This window comes from Erpetoichthys calabaricus, chromosome 7, assembly GCF_900747795.2.
Source record: "Erpetoichthys calabaricus chromosome 7, fErpCal1.3, whole genome shotgun sequence".
In the NCBI taxonomy this organism is placed as follows: Eukaryota; Metazoa; Chordata; class Cladistia; order Polypteriformes; family Polypteridae; genus Erpetoichthys; species Erpetoichthys calabaricus.
The window spans coordinates 109,459,044-109,482,447 of record NC_041400.2 but is presented as its reverse complement, the minus strand read 5'-3'; positions in this window follow the sequence as shown (position 1 = coordinate 109,482,447).

Genomic DNA, 23,404 nt, shown 5'->3' with positions numbered 1-23,404 from the left:
TGTTGCAAAAGAACCTTCACAGTGAAATCATGGAGAGAAAGTTTTGAGGGGTTAAGATTATTTACAGCTGCCTGGAGCTTTGTTGTGTCTTTCATTCTGCTGATACAGTATGTTTTGACAGATTAAAGGATAAAAAAGAACTGAGTTTAACTGATATATTATTTAATAAAAAGAGAAAGTGAAGGACTCAATTCACTAGCCTCTCTGAGCTGCGTAACTGGAGGGCTTTGTTCTCTGAGTGCTTTGTTTGATGTGTGTGCACTCTTTCTTCACTTACAGTACGTGAACACACTTATCTCCAATTAACCAAAAAGTAAAATTATTAATCTTAATGCAGCCTCCTTTTGGCATATACTGCAACTTGGCATTGCATCACCTATCAGATAGGTCGGGGAAAAAAATTCTTAAAAATTTTAACTTTATTGCTGGCGTAAAGCTTTTTGAAATCACCCTTGAGAAGGCAGGCATTGCTATCAGAGTGAGCTGTAGAAACTGGTGGGTACAGCAAGAATACCTTCATATTTACAGCTGATTATTTCAATTTGTATTTCTTTGTGATCAAAATTAAAGTAAGAAGTAAGCTAAACTAGAAGGGAACACTCTAGTTAACAAAATAGCTACTGTGCACACTCATGTCTTATCTACTCTGGAGTCATAAGAGGTTTGTTTACTGATTCTAAAAACAGGAAAGAAGGGAGATGAGGACATCTAGCTGATTTTCATTTCAGTGTAAGTGTACTATATTATGGATTATGCCACCATGTAGTAGGCTGGAAAATTAAAATTTAATTCTTCATCACCCCATTCGTTTTATTCTGAAAGGCAGACTTTAACATAGGTGCTAGACAAAGCTATAATTGAAATACCAAAGTGGAATTTTTAATGAACAAAGACAGAAGATTTAGTTAGGGAGAAAGTCAGCAATCTTTACCGCAGCAGGCCAAAGTCAGGACTCGTTACAGTTTTCTAAATCAGTAAATGAATGAAAAGGAAATCCCAAGTCTTGTTAATGGAAAATGAATAATCTGGAATTCAAGGGCTCTGCACATCCTCAGACAAACACTCCTAAACTTCATCAAAGTTTACTTAAGATGGTCCCTTAGATATCTTGGGGACCAAGAAAGAAGGGAGATGAGGACATCTAGCTGATTTTCATTTCAGTGTTAGTGTACTATTTTATGGATTATGCCACCATGTAGTAGGCTGGAAAATAACAATTTAATTCTTCATCACCCCATTCATTTTATTATGAATGGCCGACTTTAACATAGGTGCTCGACAAAGCTATAATTGAAATACCAAAGTGAAAGATTAAATGAACAAAGAAAGAAGATTTAGTTAGGGAGAAAGTCAGCAATCTTTACTGCAGCAGGCCAAAGTCAGGACTCGTTACAGTTTTCTAAATCAGTATATTAATGAAAAGGAAATCCCAAGTCTTGTTAATGGAAAATGAATAATCTGGAATTTGAGGGCCTTTCACATCCTCAGACAAACACTCCTAAACTTCATCAAAGTTTACTTAAGATGGTTCTCAGACTCATTTTTGCAGATTTTTGTTCCAACCAGATTCACAATCCGTGATAATAATTAATCTAATTTAGCAGAATTGATTCATGTTTTGTGGATTGGGGAAAGGGACATTTTGTGAAATATCATGTAGCGACAAACCCTTAAAAATTGTTCTGGTTTTTGACTTTTTTTTCTTATGCTGCTTTAGTAGAATGACTAAAAAACAAAAAACAACATAACAAGTAAGTAAGTAAGTAAGTAAGTAAGTAAGTAAGTAAAATGTGTGATAAAAATTATAACAGAAGCTAATGCTCCTCTTGAAGTGACATCTTCCTCAGCCAAACAGATGAAGGACACTTTCTTAAGGTCCTCTATGCTGCTTTCAGGTTAAACAAAAATTTATGTCTTTTTAACTAAGGTCTTCTTCTGGGGTCCTCTATTTCCTAACAAGAAACTGAATCAAACACTTATATTTCCTTTTTTATTTAGGCCCTATTCATCTTTTTTTTCTCTATTATCTTTTCCATAATTTTTTGCTTGAAAACCAACTCTTTCTCTTGCTTACTAAAGAAAGATCTGATAGCAAGCTGCTTCATTCACCTTCTTATATGGCTCAAATGGCATAATTTACTGATATGTATGTACTTGCACATGGTAATGACACACAAGTATATTTGATAATGTCAAGACAAGGAAAACAGGGAAGTGGACCAAAAAAGCTTCCAAAACATACAAGGCAACAAAAACAGATTGCAGAAATGCATTCTCAGAAACCTCACAGAGCCCACCTCTTCTAAGATGTTGTAAGAGATGGCCCCGAGGTGGAAGGATGGGAGAAGGCAGGTTTTCGAGGACACTGTCACCCCCAAAACACTAGATGTCAGCTTCCTGGACTGCATCAGTGTATGGCACTTGGACACAGAATTCGGCAACACAGCCCTGCTGGATACTGTGGGGGGATGCTGTAGGAAGATGGTGGAAGAATAAATTCTCACCTAGCACAGAAGTACTAATGGATTATGACAACGGAAACTCCAAAGTAATTCCGGGCTGATTAAAAACTGGAATTCTCCATCTGACCTGGAAGTGCTGGCAAGTCACGTGGGAGGAAGAACAGAAGCACCTCCGGGTCAAGAACTATATAACGGACTGCTGAAGAACCAGCAGGCGAGCCAGAGTTGGGTGGCAGAGGACAGAGCTTGCAGGAGAGGAGTGGAGGCGACAAAGAAAAAGAGAGGAAAATTAAAAGAAAGGACTGAGCAGTGAGCTTTAGTGGTTATTTGTGCACTGTGTGCAATAGAAGAAAATAAAAGTGTGTGTTTTGGACTTCTGTGTGTCCTGGTGTCTGTGATTTCCTCATTCACTGGGATCTATAACAATCTGTTAGTAAAACTGACACACTCAGTAGGTAGATGGATCTGAACAATCCTAAGTTTTTACCAAAGGTTTTCCAGTTCAGTCCTGGAGTGATTAGAAGCTAATCCTTGTAAATAGCAGAATTTACAGTATTTCATTCAATGGCTTGTTAATGCCAAAATGCAACATTCTTATTATGTAGGTGTTTCCTCCCGAATTGGAGTAATTTACTAATTCTCAGTCCGTTGATTTTTTATTACCCATTTCTATTATTAAAACAGGTACTGTATGATGAACACATACAACTGTAAGTTGGACCATGTTAGATAGTGAGTTGCTGCTTCCTTTGTACATCTCATTGTAAATTGGCAGATGGGTAGGAAAACAAAAAGCAATTACGGGTTGTGAATCTTTACAAGAGAGTTAACTAAAATGAAACACAGAACTAATGCTTCCATCCATCCATTTTCCAACCCGCTGAATCCGAACACAGGGTCACGGGGGTCTGCTGGAGCCAATCCCAGCCAACACAGGGCACAAGGCGGGAAACAATCCTGGGCAGGGTGCCAACCCACCGCAGAGAACTAATGCTTGAGCAATTAATTGTTTAAACAGCACTAATTGGCTTCTAAATAAGAAACAGTTTTAAGACAAAATCCTGCAGTCACTGCAACCCCCCAGGACCTAACTTCAGAACCCCTGCTCTAGACTGTGTAACTATAACATATCTCCAATTCTTAAAGAGTCAAGTATATTTTTGACCTCTTTTGGAGTTCTTTAAGCTAAAATCAGGGGTAATACTCTTCGCCAGGTTTCAGGTCCCTGTGGACTTCAGCATTGAGAAGTGAAAAGGAGGGTGAACTTGAAATGTGGGCCTTGAAGTCAATATAAGTTATATGACAGATCCCATCTACAAAGCATGTAATGAATCTGAGAGTTAACACTGGTAATTTGAGTCTCAGGTGCTTGGTGAAAAATCACTCTTTAACTAAATCAGAACCATGAGTATTTCTAAAAATTTTAGCCACCAAAGTACTTTTTGTGAGTAATAGTATTTTACACCTTTTCCCATACTTTGGCCAAAGTCCTCTCTTATTTATAGTGTGCCTGGTTGAGACTAGGAACTTGTAAGAGTATCAAAGAAACTGAATATATGGGAGAACTGAAAAAGAATGAGTAGGAGATGAGCCTTTCTTAAGAACTCCACTCAGTACAAATATTTGATTCAGTCTAGCTGATATACAGTATCTTACCTGATCAAAAATAAAAAAAAATGTGATTCATCAGTCTAGGCCACCTTCGTTTTCCTCCATGGTTCAACTCTGATGCTTACATGCACATTGTAGGTGCTTTCACCAGTGGACAGGGGTCAGCATGGGCACTCTGACCAGTCTATTGCTATACACATCAAGCTACAATGTACTGTGTGTTGTGACACTTTTATCTCATGGCCAGAATTAAGTTTTTCAGCAATTTGTGCTACAGTAGCTCTTCTGTGAGATTGGACCAGACTGGCTAGCCTTTGCTCCTCACACACATCAATGAGCCTTGGAGACCAATGACCTTGTCGCCAGTTCTCCAGTTATCTGCCTTTGGACCTCTTTTGGTAGGTACTAACCACTGCATAATAGGAAAGTATGCTGGCAAGACCTGCTGTTTTGGAGATGCACTGAAACAATCTTCTAGCTGTCACAAATTGACCCTTGTCGAAGTTGCTCAGAACCTTACGCTTGCCCAATTTACTTCTTCCAACACAACACCTTCAAGAACTAACTGTTCTCTTGCTATCTAATATATCCCACTCCATGACAGGTCCCATTATAACGAGATAATTAATGTTGTTCACGTCAGCTGTCAGTGATTTTAATGTTGTGGCTGCTCAGTGTATAATTGAAGGTCTTTGTTGTTATTGTAGTATCTCTGGACATATTCTGTCTAAGTGTCTTAAATTACAGGAAAACTAATAAGCTCTATTCAGAGAATGGTAGAGTGGACAGTTGTGGTCAAAATCACTGAGCGAATAGGTTTCAGGTTCTAGTATTGATAAATAAATCCATACCGGCTTTAATTGGTTGTGGAGCTGCACACAACTTTATTAGTTCTGGTTTATTGGAACTACTTAAAATACATCAAATAAAATGACCATAAAAATAATTACCTTTGTCTTTAATATTCTCCTTAACACAACTACAATTATAAAAAAATTGGAATGGCAAAATGACAGACTCAGAAAGCAGCCTGCATTGTTCTTTTCCTCCTTGGCGTGGAGAACACAACAGCTGTAAAATTACTTGAAACATTTTCTTGTCAGACCACAAAACATAATTCCACTGTGCTACTACAGGTCAAATCCTGTTATACTGAATACCGAAGTAACAAAATTTTCAGAATAACGAAAACTTTTTGTGGGCCTGGACAAATGTTCATAACATCATGTTAAATGAATTTCGTTTTAACTAAATGTAAATTTCAGTTTAAAGAATGTTTTATTGACCAAAAATGGCCACGGAAAATAATAATGCGATACAAAAAATACTTAATGCCGCATCTACACTTTCGCTGAGTCTCAGGAACCCTGCAACAGCTGCCTCTTTCTTGTTAGACCAAAAGAAAATGACAGTCTGTGGTGAAATGTCCGTTCTTGGGCAGTCTCTGTGAGGGTCGGCAAGAGTGTAGATGCAACATCATACACATAGCTAAATTCTGAGTCAGTGCTCCACCGAGTGTTCGCATGGGTAGTTATGTCATGTGCAGATACTGTACTGTTCAAGTTTCATAGCGCTTCTCAATGTTTTCTTTGACATTAACAGAAAAAGTGAGAAACAGCGTAAGTTTAAGCTGAAAGAAAAATTAAGAATCCTGGAAAAAGTTGACTCTGAAATGAAGAAAAATGACATGGCAAAAGCATTCGGAATGGTGCCTTCATCTTCATCTAATGTTTCATTTTCATTCTGTATTTTTATACCTGTACTTCTATTTAAAAAAGTTACATCTAACATCTCGTTTTTATTCTGTATTTTCATACCTGTATTTCTATAAAAAAAGTTACATCTCTCTCATTTTTAAATACAATTTTTTTTGCAGTTTAAGAATCCATCCATCCATCCATCCATCCTCTTCCACTTATCCGAGGTCGGGTCGCGGGGGGCAGCAGCTTCAGCAGAGATGCCCAGACTTCCCTCTCCCTGGCCACTTCTTCTAGCTCTTCCGGGAGAATCCCGAGGCGTTCTCAGGCCAGCTGGGAAACATAGTCCCTCCAGCGTATCCTGGGTCTTCCCTGGGACCTCCTCCCGGTTAGACGTGCCTGGAACACCTCAGCAGGGAGGCGTCCAGGAGGCATCCTGATCAGATGCCCGAGCCACCTCATCTGACTCTTCTCTCGATACGGAGGAGCAGCGGCTCTACAGCGGCCCCTCCCGGATGACTGAGCTTCTCACCCTATCTTTAAGGGAGAGCCCAAACACCCTGCAGAGGAAACTCATTTCAGCCGCTTGTATTCGCGATCTCGTTCTTTTGGTCACTACCCATAGCTCATGACCATAGGTGAGGGTAGGAACATAGATCGACTGGTAAATTGAGAGCTTTGCCTTATGGCTCAGCTCCTTTTTCACCACGACAGACCGATGCAGAGCCCGCATTACTGCGGACGCATCCGATCCGCCTGTCGATCTCACGCTCCATTCTTCCCTCACTCGTGAACAAGACCCCGAGATACTTGAACTCCTCCACTTGGGGCAGGATCTCGCTCCCAACCCTGAGAGGGCACTCCACCCTTTTCTGGCTGAGGACCATGGTCTCGGATTTGGAGGTGCTGATTCCCATCCCAGCCGCTTCACACTCGGCTGTGAACCGATCCAGAGAGAGCTGAAGATCGCGGCCTGATAAAGCAAACAGGACAACATCATCTGCAAAAAGCAGTGACCCAATCCTGAGTCCACCAAACCAGACCCCCTCAACGCCCTGGCTGCGCCTAGAAATTCTGTCCATAAAAGTTATGAACAGAATTGATGACAAAGGGCAGCCCTGGCGGAGTCCAACTCTCACTGGAAACGGGTTCGACTTACTGCCGGCAATGCGGACCAAGCTCTGGCACCGATCGTACAGGGACCGAACAGCCCTTATCAGGGGGTCCGGTACCCCATACTCTCAGAGCACCCCCCACAGGATTCCCCGAGGGACACGGTCGAATGCCTTTTCCAAGTCCACAAAACACATGTAGACTGGTTGGGCAAACTCCCATGCACCCTCCAGGACCCTGCTAAGGGTGTAGAGCTGGTCCACTGTTCCACGACCAGGACGAAAACCACACTGTTCCTCCTGAATCCGAGGCTCGACTATCCAACGGACCCTCCTCTCCAGGACCCCCGAATAGACTTTTCCAGGGAGGCTGAGGAGTGTGATCCCTCTGTAGTTGGAACACACCCTCCGGTCCCTTTTCTTAACGAGGGGGACCACCACCCCGGTCTGCCAATCCAGAGGCACTGTCCCTGATGTCCATGCGATGTTGCAGAGGCGTGTCAACCAAGACAGTCCTACAACATCCAGAGCCTTGAGGAAGTCCGGGCGTATCTCATCCACCCCCGGGGCCCTGCCACCAAGGAGTTTTTTGACCACCTCGGTGACCTCAGTCCCAGAGATGGGGGAGCCCACCTCTGAGTCCCCAGGCTCTGCTTCCACATTGGAAGGCATGTTAGTGGGATTGAGGAGGTCTTCGAAGTACTCCCCCCACCGACCCACCATGTCCCGAGTCGAGGTCAGCAGCGCACCATCACCACCATATACAGTGTTGACACTGCACTGCTTCCCCCTCCTGAGAGGCCGGACAGTGGACCAGAATCTCCTTGAAGCCGTCCGAAAGTCGTTCTCCATGGCCTCCCCAAACTCCTCCCACTCCCGAGTTTTTGCCTCAGCAACCACCAAAGCCGCATTCCGCTTGGCCTGCCGGTACCTATCAGCTGCCTCCAGAGTCCCACAGGACAAAAGGGTCGTGTAGGACTCCTTCTTCAGCTTGACAGCATCCCTCACCGCCGGTGTCCACTACGACAGGCACCGACCACCTTACGGCCACAGCTCCGGTCAGCTGCCTCAACAATAGAGGCACGGAACATGGCCCATTCGGACTCAATGTCCCCCACCTCCCTTGGGATGTGGTCGTTCTGCCGGAGGTGGGAGTTGAAGCTACTTCTGACAGGGGGCTCTGCCAGACGTTCCCAGCAGACCCTCACAACACGTTTGGGCCTACCAGGCCTGACCGGCATCCTCCCCCACCATCGAAGCCAACTCACCACCAGGTGGTGATCAGTTGACAGCTCCGCCCCTCTCTTCACCCGAGTGTCCAAGACATGTGGCCGCAAGTCCGATGACACGACCACAAAGTCGATCATCGAACTGAGGCCTAGGGTGACCTGGTGCCAAGTGCACATATGAACACCCCTATGCTTGAACATGGTGTTCATTATGGACAATCCGTGAAAAGCACAGAAGTCCAATAACAAAACACCGCTCAGGTTCAGATCGGGGGGGCCATTCCTCCCAATCACACCCTTCCAGGTCTCACTGTCATTGCCCACGTGAGCATTGAAGTCTTCCAGCAGAATGAGGGAGTCCCCAAAAGGTATGCCCTCTAGCACCCCCTCCAGGGACTCCAAAAAGGGTGGATACTTCGAACTGCTGTTCGGTGCATACGCACATACAACAGTTAGGACCTGTCCCCCTACCCGAAGGCGGAGGAAGGCTACCCTCTCGTCTACCGGGGTAAACCCCAATGAACAGGCTCCAAGTCGGGGGGCAATAAGTATACCCACACCCGCTCGGCGCCTCTCACCGGGAGCAACTCCAGAGTGGTAGAGAGTCCAGCCCCTCTCAAGGAGATTGGTTCCAGAGTCCAAGCTGTGCGTCGAGGTGAGCCCGACTATATCTAGCCGGAACCTCTCGACCTCGCGCACTAGCTCAGGCTCCTTCCCCTTCAGAGAGGTGACATTCCACGTCCCAAGAGCCAGCTTCTGTAGCCGAGGATCAGACCACCAAGGTCCCCGCCTTCGGCCACCACCCAACTCACACTGCACCTGACCTCCTTGGCCCCTCCCATAGGTGGTGAGCCCATGGGAAGGGGGACCCACGTTGCCTCTTCGGGCTGTGCACGGCCGAGCCCCATGGGTACAGGCCTGGCCACCAGGCGCTCGCCATCGAGCCCCACCTCCAGGCCTGGCTCTAGAGGGGGGCCCCGGTGACCCGCGTCTGGGCAAGGGAAAACGCCGTCCAAAGTTTTCGTTCATCATAGGAAGTTTGAACCGCTCTTTGTCTCATACATCACCTAGGACCAGTTTGCCTTGGATGACCCTACCAGGGGCATAAAGCCCCAGACAACAGAGCTCCTAGGATCATTGGGACACGCAAACCCCTTCCACCACGATAAGGTGGCGGTTAAAGGAGGGGGCAGTTTAAGAAGTGCTGTTTTTTATACAAGTATTGTCAAGCTTGAGTCACAGCGTTGCATGAGACACAGAAAGGTGAGTTCTGGTTTTCAAAGAAAATAAAGGTACTTTATTACTGTATAGAGAAAGCAGGTACAGTCCCAAGACTTCATTCAAAATAGGAGCTATTAGGAGCCGCAGCATGGGCCAGAGTCCCGATTTAGCTCCCATTGTCAGATTAGAAGAACACCAGTGGCACGGAATGACCACTGTGGCAAACACGGTTTGGAGAAGAGAGATCAGGAAGGACAGGGCGAGGAAGAGCAGATCAAATGTTCTAAACATCGTGCTACAAGCAAGTTATGTGGTAAGCTTGCTCATGCAGAGGACAGCTAGTTACTTTTCCCCAGTTTACTGTTTACCAGAAGCAGCAGAGTAGCTGAAGAGCTGTTCCTCTGCCTCTGCTGTTAGAGACAGAATCACTGGTGACCCCGGTCACAATACTATACTTATTTTTTCCCATATTCATTGTAACGAAATTTCCATTATAATGAAATATTTTTTATCGTCCCATGAGTTTTGTTATTATGGGATTCCACCTATATCCATTTCAGATGAGACCATACCCATAGAAGCCAGCACAACATCTGGACAATTTTGACATATCACTTCTTGTTTGCATAGTAAAACCTTGTATAGTAAAAACTTGAATCTGTGGATGCACTGGCAAATAATGTTATTTCTAAAATATAGTTAAGAAGTGCTGCAATCAAGGCACAATTTCAAATGAAATTTCAGTGACAGTTGGCTTATTTGATCAGTCCCTGGTTTTGCTTCTCAGTTATGGGGTATTCTTCAGGTCCCTTGTTACAGAATTATAGAAATGTTTTATATAATCCATCTAAATTTGCACATTCTCTCTGTGTCTGAGTGTATATTTTTCTAGGCAATCTAGCTCCCTTCTAAATCTCAAAATTGAGTGTACTAGGTTAGTTGGTGATTCTTAACTGGCCTTCAATAAATAAGTATAGGTTTATGCATTCATGTGCCCTGTAACCAAATGGTGCCTTCTCTGGAACTGATTCCTGCTTTGTTCCCAGTATTTTCAGAACTTGCTCAGGCTACTCACAAATTTGGGTTGGACATAGTGGGTTCTGAAAATGAACAGAAAGAGCTGACCATCAGATCTCCAGGTTTAATTCATAAATATTAGAATTCAATAGGCGAGAGAGTAAAATTTCAGATAGAAAAAAAAAATTGACAACATACTGAAAATATTTTTTTTTTCCTTATCAGGAAGGAGAAGCTAAAATTGACTGCTGAAGCCGGTCCTACTGCATGAATTATCACAATAATTCTGCAAGGCAAAATTTTTATCCATTATTGCATGTTACCAAAATATCATAGGCAAGTTTGAATCTGGAAAAAGATGTCGACTACTGCTTGTTCCTTACGGCATATATTTGAAATGAAAAATTAGCCTTTGTCAGATTACCATGACTGGAGGTCACCTATCCAATTATATGAGGATAATGTTAGCTGTAAGTGGTGGCATGCTTTCCAGTGGTGTTCTATTTCTGTGTAGCACCACACAAGTGGAAAAGGTACATTTTATTAATTTCTGTGGTAATAAAAACACAATATCTTTTTTTCTGAAAACTTCCCAGGGCTGTAATATATAATAATGTGTTCAAGTAGTCAGTTTTTCTTCAGTTCATACAGCTCTTTTCATACTGAGTAGTATCATAAAGCAATGTAGAAAACAAAAATCTAGTGAAATTCTTCAAACAATTAATCTTATGTTAAAACACAGATAAGACCAAATTTTAGTATTATCAATAATAGTTGTGTTGAGTCTTAAGCCCTTTATTAAGAAACACAACATTGACTGTGACACCTGTCACTTTTTTAGTGATTAACAAACACAATAATATAAGCACAGTCCAACTGAAAATTAAATTTGGTTTAAACTTAATTCCTTTTGGAAATATATGCTGTTAAGAAAATGTATATTGTAGCTTAGTTAGAAAAATAAAGTCTTCTTTAACTTCAATTGTTATCATTTCATACATGGGAAAGAAAATTACAATGCTCTAATAAACGGAATACATGAAACATGAAGAACTTATTAAATGTTAATGAACATTATTAAAATGAATTTGTTCTGAGGAAGAGGTTAATTTTAATCAAGTCCTCCTTCCTCTTCTCCTTCACTCTCTTGTCTTGGGCAAGCTTAGGAACTTAAGTAACTAGGTGGACTTCACAGTTCAATCCAAGTAAGACTGAGGAGATCAGAAAGTTTAACATATGGGTTCCTTTTAGTAACAGGTACAGGGGTATGGGTTTATATGACATTTGGATCCTGAGGATAGTCAAACACTGTTTATAGTAGGGATTGGGGGAGCAGATTTTTTGCAAGCTCATGTAGGGTAAAAAGCCTATTAAAGTTAACTTCAAAATTAATAGCTCACAGCCAAAATAAAATCAGTAATATGCTAAACATTGCTTTCTTAATCATGTAATGGGTTAATGTGAATTAATAAATGAAGTTATATGAAGCTGCACATAATAGTGATGTTTAATCAGTAACAGAATCCAGGCCAAATTTGACATATTGGTAAAGTAAAATGGAGTTCAATGTGTACTGTGCAGATGAATGAAAAATTGGTACAAACACAGAAAGCAAAGGGGGTGCAGGTATGATCACTAAATAAATTTCATATAAATAATGTAAGTCAAATTAAAACCCACCAGGGTGAGCAACTTTGCATGCCTGTGCCAAATCCCAAAAATGCTTCTTTGGCTCACCCATCTATCTATCTATCTATCTATCTATCTATCTATCTATCTATCTATCTATCTATCTATCTATCTATCTATCTATCTATCTATCTATCTATCTATCTATCTATCTATCTATCTATCTATCTATCTATCTATCTATCCCAAATACGAACCATAGACCTATGGCCTTTCCCTGTCTAAATGTGGAACCTGTGTAAAATGTCACAGAGACAGGTTCCCTGGTATTCATTTGCATACCTGGCAAATGCACATTCAGCTTTACAATATTATATGTTGACAAAAATGAAACTAATGAACTGGTTAAATTTTCCAATGGCATTAAATTAAGTTTAAGTAGACAGAATTCAAACTTGGGCAAAAATGAGGCAGATTGCATGAAATCAAAATAAACATATTTTTAAATGTATAAATAATGTATCATGTACATAAATTTAATATATTTTATTTAGGGAATACAAGTGTTGCACAACGGGTGTCTGTAACTTGATTGGAAACCTTATGAAAAAGACTTAAAGAAAGTAAGACATTGAGAAAGTCAAAGTGGAATCATCACTCTCCACATCCAGAATGTACAGAAGCAGTTGAGAATGGTCAGTTTGTATAGTAGCATATGATGGTTAGAAATCAAGAAAGGTTATTCTTAAGGTATACAATGCATTTCTGTTCTTATTACAAAAAAGATATTACAGCACAAGAAGAAGTCCAGAGAAGAGCAAATATTGTGTCTTAAATGTGCATTGGATCAGTGATACAAACATTGCGAGAGGGTGTAAGTCTTCCATAAACTCCAACAAAACAGGCTTGGACCTTGAATAGCCTGCCCAGATATGGCCATACCCCGAGCCACCACAGGTAAGCTTGAACCTAAATTTGGACCCTGGTTATTAAAGTTCAAAACATATTTTTAATGTCTGAAAATATACTACAATATCTAACAAGGTAGAGAGACCATCAAACATCTAGCTTGAAAGACAATACCAAAACCACTCTTTATAAATGAAGAATGTATTTCATAATCATAAAAAGAAGGAAACACTATAAAAAAGGGAAAAAAGCAGAAGGCAAAAAGAAATTGTTTATAAAGGTAATCCAAAACCAGCAAATTAAATATGCAGTTCAGAAATTAGTCGTCAAAGAAACAGAAACAATAAATCACAAACCAGAAATGCAAATACTCACAAAAATGTGCACTCTCCAATAAACCAAAAACATGAAGGACCAACGTCTGAGCCTCAAATATAAAGGCTGGGGTGGTCTTTCCACAGTGATGTCAGGGTGGCCTGCCTCTTGGAGTTCCATCCACAAAACACATAAGTACATGTAAATATACAACACATACTGTAAATACTAAATAACAAATAAACATAAAAGAAGTCTTATAAAAACATGAAAAAAAAATTGTAAAAAATAACAAAACAATAAAAAGAAAAATACGCAAAAATCCAGGCGGTATTATTAGCACAACTAAAAAAGGCTTGTCATAAAAAGGACAAAAGGCAGATGGACTAAGAAATGATCAATGGGTTTAAAGAGGTGCACAAAAGAATGGTGAAAAGACATTCAGAGGTTCATTATCAGAAGATTAAAGGCTGAAAATTACAAAAACAAAGCCCATATCAAAAACTGAAGGTCAATAAGAACAAGGTAAAAAATCCTGACTAATACTAAAGATACTTTCCCTAAACACTAACTAAACACATATTCAATCCAAACCTTGAACAGAGAAAAAAATGTTTTTCATTAGAAAAGATAAACATTAATTTTCCCAGGGAATCTATAACAGACCATTAATTCCAGGGCAATATAGTATGAGCCATTAGGAAACATTAAAAGAATTGAATCTTTTTGAATTAAGCAAATGGAGGTTAAGAGGAGATTACTACTGTGGGTTGCAGCTGTTACTTCAAAAGAGTTCAACAACAAGAACAAAGAGTGTGGAGATTACATGTCCTCCATATTGATGAATGGGTTTTTCCTCTGGCTTTCCTTGACATCCCAAAGATGCACACTTTAGATTAAACTGTAATATTACATTTATGCCATGTGCTGGTGATTGTGGGTAAACCTGCACCCCATTCAAGACTGATTCCTGAATTGTGACAGACACTGTTGACATAAACACTGAATCCTCATAGCTCTATGCTTGAGTAAGTGTCAAAAAGAAATGTTAAAACTGTAAAGGTCTTCATATCATAATTTGAATGCTAAGTAATGTTGGAGGGGTGGTATTTGGCTTACTTGCAAAGGTGCAACTGACAGTAACATTTCCTCTTTCAAATACTGTTTACAGTTTTTTTAACAGAGATTGTTTTCTATTCCATATCAACAATGTTATAGTTAACTTTATTCCTTCAAAATTATATTGAGTGAAGAGGAAAAGGTTTAAAAAGTTTAAAAATGTAGGTTTAGATATCTTATTGAGATATGTATCCTTCCATCTAGTGACAGATAAATAAAACACGAACTATCAAGGTTCTGTTTAAAATGTTAAAGAAGATTGTTGAAGTTGCAAAAACAATGGGTATGTCAACTGACTCAAAAGGGGAAGTGTTCAATATTACTGTATTATGCAGAGCCATTTATAGACAATAATACTCTTGTATACATCATTAATCATATAACAAATGGGACTTGCAAAAGACTATCAACTTTTTAAAATTAAATTATTAATGTATGCAAATGAAGCCATACTTGCTTTGGAGGCACCAGATGCAAAAGACAGATGGAAGTCAGCCATTTTCTAACTGGCTCAGTCCTGAGAAGTGTGATGTAAGGAGGATCATTAAAATACACAGAGGGGATTGATTGTTGAATCGCTTATGTGACAGTTGGAGGTTGTGTACTGTAACAAAAAATTAGTAAAAGATTGGAATTTGGAGAAGTACCTGGTCTTGTGGGTTCTTTGATCTCAGATGAAACAATTTGGTGAACGAGGATGGTTGACTTTTCATTGCTACCCCCGGCATCTTTTCTCCCCTGCCTGGTGACCCCCCCGTTCCGTGGATGACTTGGAGTTTTGAAATGTATTTGGAGGTGTTGGACCTCAGAGAGTTCTCTAAAGCTCACAAACACGCTCTGCTGCTCCATTGCTTGGGTGTAGAAGGCCAACTTGCCTTCGCTCAAACACCACATACACAGAAGTGGATGCCAGTTTAGAGGCTTATTTTTCAGACTCATCTTTCTCCAACATGCACAGTTACCAGGTGAGTCAGTCCTGCAGTATGTCACAAACTTTCACGGTTTAGCTGGGCAGTGCAGATTTGGCAGCTTACAAGACAAGATGATTTGTGATGCATTGATTGAAAAGACTGATAACTCTCAAATTCAGGACAGACTACTGCTAGAAGTGGACAATCTCACATTAAATAGCGCAATTGACATTGCTGTTGAAAATGCAGACTGCTGCAGCAACAACATTCATAAAGCTGAAGGAAACAATCCTCTCGCTGCATCATCGCCATTGAACACACAAGTTGGGTCTGCCAGCCTTGATGCTGCTTTCACAGTTCAGTACATGTGGGTGGCAGGATATAGTATGCAGTTTAGTTGTGGCAACTGTGGTGCAAATATACATACTGCAGGAGTGCCTGCCTGCTCAGCACGAGGTCAGAGGTATAGAAAATGTCAGAAAATGAATCACTTCTCCAGATGCTGCCGATCTGCACTTGCATCACAGCAAACAGTTCAGCATGCACAAACTTCATTTAGTTAGCCTTTAACAGTAATCCACACAGTCAACTGCAAACAGAATATTTCAAAGTATGCCACGTTTACCTGGAATACATCTGCCTGCCTTTGCTAATTGACACTGGTGCTAAAGTTTCTTTATTGAACTAGGATACATATCAGACCTTTATCTCACATTTTTTTTCTTTGAGGATAGGGGAACACTGATAATGTAGTTTGTTGAATTTTTCTTTTGACTGTACTCTATGGTACTAAGTCCCTCACCTCTTTTCCTTTTCACATCTCTGCTACAGGTTTCAAACTTATTGGCTTAAATCTGTTTTTGGGCCTTGATTTTTTACTTGTGGACAACAAAGGCACTGACATTCTGTTGGTCTGTCCATCCTGGCCATAAAAATGGCCTGCTGTTTTTAATGGCCTTGGCTGTCTGTTCCTCTTCACACACCAGCCATTGATTAATTCCTCTGTTCTCCTTATTATTCGGCCACTCTGCAGGGTGCCTTTAGCACTTTGTGGGGATTTGCTTGCAGAACTGAAGCAGATGCTAGAGGCTGGCATAATATAACCCATGGATGCATGTCCATGGGTCTCAAATCTAGTCGTTGTAAAAGAGAAATGTGGTGGCCTTCGTGGCTGTGTGGACTTTCGAGCTGTGAACAAAGCTGTGGTGCGAGATAAATATCCATTGCCAACTACAGAGGAACATACTACAGTTTTTAACAGTTCTAGAGTATCTCCCAACCTTATATGTATGTCAAGGCTACTTACAGGCACCTCTGCATCCTGACAGCAAGAATTTAACTGCTTTTGTGACCCACGTTGGTGATTTCTGTTATACATGTGTGCCTTTTGGACATTTTTCAGCGCCTAGCTGTTTTTAAAAAATCATGCACACCATTCTGCAAAACATCCCTGGCGTAGTAGTGTACATGGACGACATAGTAGTGCATGGCTCAAATACTTATAATATACACCTCAATTTAACTGTTCGCTGCTCTGGCCTGGAATGGCCTCACTGTGCATGCAGAAAAGTGCATTTTTGCTGCCTCATAGGTAGACTTTGTTGGTTTTTGCCTGTTAGCATGTGGAATTTCGCCACTACAGTGAAACATGGATACTATGTACAATATGCCTGAACCATCAACTGCATCTGAATTAGCTTCATTCCTAGGAATGATGACATACTACCTTCTCTTTTTTGTCCACTTAACAACTGCATCACTACAATGACTGCTACAGAAAGGTACTCCATGGGACTTGTCCCCTTCATGCCAAGCAGTTTGTTCACTTAAGAAACAGTTCACATCAACCCCAGTGCTGGGACACTTCGATATCAGCAACCCCACATTTGTGAATTGTGATACCTCTTCCTCCACTATTGGTGCTGTGCTCTCACAAATGCAAGTTGGACATGGACATCCTGTTGCTTTTGTTTCTCGTTCTTTGACACCCACAGAACAAAGGTATTCAGCTAGGGAGCGAGAAACCTTAGCATGTGGACCTGGGAGCGTTAGTATGTTTATTTGTATGGCAGACAATTTATACTCTGTACTGATCATCAAGCCCTTACTACTTTGCTGACCACTAGTGGTCACTAGCTGCTGTCCTTTCCAAATTTTTCGATGGGCAGATAGTCTGCACCACTACAACTTTGCTCTCTAGTTTACTGTAGGAAGAGAAAATGCAGTGGCTAAAATGCTGTCAGACAGTTGTAAAATTACATCAAGACATGGAGGCAGATTGTGCTCCTTCAGGAACTGCAAGAATTTTCCAAAAATTACCCTTTTCGCAACCCTTCATACCTACATCACAAAGAGATGGCCTTCCAGAATGTCCTCTGATCTGGAGCCTTACTTTAGAGAGAAAAATGAGTTGTCTATTTGGAATAATTACTGCATTACAAGAGGAGACATTGCTGTCTTTCCAGAACCACTCTAGGGCTATGTCTTGTCAATGGCAAATGAGTGACATCTTGGCACTGTCAATGTAAAGCAACAGTGTCGCAAATGTGTATGGTGGCCGGGCAATAATAATAAAAATACATTTTATTTATATAGCGCCTTTCTCATGCTCAAGGCACTTACAGAATATAATAAAGAACGGCAGCGTATACAGTATATAGCATTGTACAAACCAGATAAATAAATAAAGAAGATTAAGACAGTGAATTCTGAAAAAAAAAAGACAACATAATTGATGGTCTAGCACACACACATACAGGTTACATTAGCATCTTGACAGAGAAGTAAATTGAGAGAAGGGTAATAAAGTCAAGTAGAGCTAAAAGCCTTTCTGAACAGATGAGTTTTGAGTTGTTTTTTAAAACAATTCATGGAGTCAGCTGACCTGATAAATTTCGGTAGGTCATTCCAGAGTCTGGGCGCTATAGAGCTGAAGACCCTGTCACCCATGGAGTGTAGATTAGTGTGGGGTAAAACAAGATTGCCAGAATCAGAGGACCTTAGTGGTTGGGAAGGCACATAGTGATGGAGAAGGTCACTGATGTAGTTTGGCCTTGAGGTTATTTAAGGCTTTGTAGGTTATTAGTAGGATTTTATATTCGATTCTGTAAGACACAGGGAGCCAGTGAAGACGGAGCAGGATGGGTGTTATGTGCTTGCTGCTGCTGGTTCAAGTAAGGACTCTTGCAGCTGAGTTTTGAATAACCTGGAGCTGTGATATAAGATTAGAAGGGGCACCTGCCAGTAGGGAATTACAATAATCGATGTGGGATATGATAAAAGCATGGACAAGTTTCTCTGCATTAGAGAAGGAGAGGAAGGAGCGAACATGGGATATGTTACGGAGGTGAAAGTAAGAAAGTTTCTTAATGTGATTTATGTGAGCAGAATAAGAGAGGGAGGAATCAAAAATTACACCAAGATTTTTTACCGTAGAGGCAGGTCTGATGAGATCATTGCCAACATAGACTGGGAAGGAGCTCATTTTATTAAGTTGCATTTTAGTCCCAATTTGCAGGAGTTCAGTTTTATTGCAATTTAATTTTAAAGGGTTCAGGCAGGTTGTGAGCTGAGAAAGCTCTGATAAAGTTCCACTTTTAACATTGAAGTAGAGTTGAGTATCATCTGCATAAAAATGATAACCCAGTCCATAGCTATGGATAATATGGCCAAGGGGAAGCATGTAAATACAGAAAAGCAGAGGACCGAGAACAGAGCCTTGAGGAACTCCTTGTGTGACCGACGCTGAGCTGGATCTGCTGTTGCCAAGACTAACAAACTCTTGCCTATCAGTCAGATAGGACTTGAACCACTGGAGGGCAGTGCCAGAGATACCCAGCATGTTCTCCATTCTGGACAGTGGAATGTCATGTCTCACAGTGTCAAATGCTGCACTGAGGTCTAACAGAATTAATATGCTGGTTTGTCCAGAGTCTGCTGCCATTGATTATTGATTATTGGGTATTGATCGGGACATCAAAGCCATTGTCCGTGACTGTGAATCCTGCCTTTTAAGTGGCAAAACAGGTTTGCTAAAAAAAACTTCAGCCTTTGGTTTGGTCTTCTTACCCATGGGAACATCTCCAGCTTGACATTTAGTGGAGAATTGCAGGATGTTACACATCACCAGAGGTTTCTTATTGTGGATTATGACTTTCATTCAAAGTAGCCTGAAGTTTTTACTATGGGCTTCATTACGTCAAAAGTAATGTAATAGACATTCTACTTAATTTGTTTGCTTGGTGTGAACTGCCTCGTGTTATCACCACAGACAATGGCCCACAGTTTACCTCACATGAGTTCCAGTCATTCCTGTCATAAAGAGGACTGAAACATATTCATATTGCTTTCTACCACCCAAAGGCAAATGGTGGTGTAGAACACTTCAATTAGTTTTTAAAAAACTGTATTCATTCACATCTAACCCAGAGATTTACCTTTCTCATAGCACTGCTAGAAATTCTTCTTCATTATTGAGTAACCGGACATTCAGCCACAGGTGACTACCCAGATTCTTTGATGCTGGTATGGGAGCTGCAGCTACCTTTGGACACATTGAGTCCTTGCCCAATGATCAACTTTTCCTCAGCTTTACAGTCTTCAGTTAACAGTAAGCAAGCCAGAATGTAACAGAGAGTGGACAAAACTCGCTGTTCTCATTCTCAACAGATTCAGTTGCATGACTGGGTATGTGTAAGAAGACTCCAAAGGCATAACAAGTTGTTGCCCTTTTAGTCAGCACAACTCTGTGTTATGTGCTGTATAGGACCTTCAACTGTTTTACTAGAGGATGGTTGCAGATGGCATGCTAGCTGCCTCAGGAAAGTTTTATCACACATGCCACTAACATCACAACCAGATGTTTCAACTTTTCAGCCACATCTGGCTTGAGTAAAATGGTTATTCAAAATCCAAATCTACTCGAGCCTCAGAACCCAAGTATTCTTATACCATCCACCTCTGCTGTCTTTGATCCTTCTTCACCTGGAAAGCTAACTCCAACTCCTGCAGAACTGCCGACACACTCAGACTAGATTTTTGCTGTGGTTGCTTGGCCTACTAGGGCCCAAAAACGACCTGCCAATTTGCAAGACTATGTGATTACCTTTAGTACATAGATAATTTTTTTTCTCTTTTTGGAGTGGGGGGATATGATATTGGGAGAGTCATTAAAATAAATCAGTTAAAAATGATCATCCATAATATTGTAACTGTTTCAGCTATATTTAAGTATTGAAGTATTACTGAAATATTATGGGAGATTTAAATTCTTCCACAAAAAAACAGATCAAAATTAAATGAAAATGTTAATTGTTCCTTTTGCTCCCAAAAACACTTCTTCATTGTTTTTTTTTTTTTTTTTTTTTTGCATTTTGTTTTTTTGATTTCTTTAAGTTTGTGGCTTAGCCTTTTCAACTCCCATTTTGGGTTTGGTTTTCTGATTTTTTTCTTTACTTCCTATTGTAAAAGATTCACATAATATAGGAAAAGATTTGGGTATACTTGAAATTGGCTGCCAAAGAGGAGGGTTTGGTTCAATAAATGGAAACATCTTGACAGACATCAATCGAAAACAGAACAGTTCAAAAAGAGAAAACATGGGGTTTTAAAGTCGGACAGGTGGAATGACGTCATTCTGGTAGGAATCGGAAGTGATGTCAACGGGTTTGGAACTGGAAGTAGCATCAACCAGAAGTGATTTCATCGACTCCTGGGGAATTTTCTGCGATTGGTCTGGAGATGAAAAAGAGGAAGGATCAGTGCATCCTCTGGACCAACATGGGATTATCCCTTTTTGAGCCCTCCCATGCGCAAGTGTGTGACACTATATACTATTTGGAAATGTTTGCTTTGACAGTTCTTCTGGTACTGTATTTCCACTCAATTTTTTCAACTCATGTAAAATCATTTTGGTTCAAATTATACAGAGGTGACATTAGGAGACAGGACACAACAGAGGTGACAAGAATGTCCTCTTTCTTTAAATATCTTCTCAATCATCACTGATTTCTTTGTTATAGGCTTGTGCAGTAATTCAGATTTTAGAAATATTTGGAGAGTGAATGTAAAACAAAAGATTTCCTTGTATTCATTTAATGAAGATGAACATTTACTAATTTTCTTTAAAATTATTTGACAAATATTTCCATGCTGTTTTCTTTTTTAGGGGTTTCAGAATATATCAGATTAATTTCTGTAATTGATCTTATCATTTGGAGTCATTTTTAAGCTTTAAAAAAAATTGTATTTTTTTTCCTTAATGGTGCTATTTTTTTATGTATTGTTTTGTGGTTGCTAAGCCCATGCTACCGCATTACCAGATGATTTCATTATTACAGCGATATGAAGATCAGTGTCTTTGTCTGACCAACAGTCTGGATTTGTGCTCTTTTGATTATTTGGCAACAAATTCTTGCATGTTACTTTTTTAAAAAATTTTATTAAGTTTATTGTAATCATTCATACAAATCAATCCATTTTTACAAAAAATAGGACTGAAAAATAAGTCGACCCCCACCCCTGAGAGAGAGAGCATGGCCAACGGGGTAAAATTTAAGGCTTGTAAACATACTGTACCTAAATTGATGAGTTTAATAGGCCAGTAGAGATGAATGGAGAAGAAAAAGAAATGCGGAGATAATTGCTTCCTCTGTGTTTTAAGAACTTATTCTAAAATTTTATTGATTATATCCTGCCAGGTTTTAAAAAAATTATGTACAGATCCCCTAACTGAATATTTGATTTTTTCCAATTTCAAATTGGAAAATAGTATAAAACATCGGTTACCCACTAACTTAAAAGAGGAGAGTTAGGATTCTTCCAGTTTAGCAAAATAAGTCTGTGTGCCAAAAGTGTAGTGAATGCAATCACAGTTTGTTTGTCCTTCTCCAATTTAAACCCATCTGGAAGAACACCAAACACAGCTGTTAATGGGTTAGGAGGGATTGTGACACCAAGGCTGTCTGAAAGGCGCTTTAAAATTTTGGTCCAAAATGATGTTAATTTGGCCCAAAACATGTGACCCAGTGAGGCTGGGACTTGATTGCAGCGTTCGCAGGTTGGATCTTGCCCTGGAAACATTTTGGACAGTTTTAGGCTAGACAGATGTGCTCGATATATAATTTTGAGTTGAATAATTGTATGCCTTGCGCATATTGAGCAAGAGTGAAGTCTCTGCATTGCTACTTTCCACTCCCTTTGTGATATATTGATTGAGAGATCTTTTTCCCATTGTCCTCTTGGATCTTTGAAAGGGAGGGACTGTAAAATAATTTTATATATTGCAGAGATGGTGTCTAAGTCCTTGAAATTGAGCAATATTTTTTCCAGTATGGGTGCAAGATGAAGAAAATTGGGCAGGTTCTGTTTAACAAAGTTCCTTTTTTGAAGATAGTGAAAGAAATTTGTAGCTGGAAAGTAAAATTTGGAATGTAATTGTTCTTAGGATGCAAAGATGTTGTCTATATAAAGATCTCTGAGCAATTTAATCCAAAATTTTTTCCAGATATCAAAAATTGCATATGTTTGCGAGGGTTGAAAGAGATGGTTCTCTTGCAGAGATGCCACAGATAAAAGCTTCTCCATCTTAAAATGCTTTCTACATTGGTTCCATATTCTGAGTGAGTGAAGCACAATTGGGTTATTAGTATATTGCTGATACCTTGCATTTATTGGGGCACAAAGCAGGATATATAAAGAAGTACTGCAGGATTTTACTTCTATTGCGGACCAGGCCTGTGTATGTTCATCTATATGTGTCCAGGATTTTATAGCTTGTATAGCTTTGCTGCCCAGTAATAAAACTGAAAGTTAGGTAGAGCCATGCCATGTTACTTTTAACTTCAAACTTAGTTTACAAATTGCTTTAGGTGCACAATCATTTTGTCTTCCCAGATATGGACCCAAAGTCTCTAAACTTTGATTTAGTGTCCATCCATCTCCTGATAATTTTTCCTCTAAATGTTGGCAGCTCTAAGACAGCCATGTAATGATGTTACAGGGCATGGCCACTTGGCCCGCATTTGATGTCTTATGGCCATATGGTCATGGTTTTCATTTTTCTCCACTATAAAAGCAGGTCTGAGACAATGACAAGACTGTCAGTGCTTATAATCTTATTATCTGCCTTATTTGACCATCACTTCTGAGAAGTGTTTTAGCATCTGGTCATGT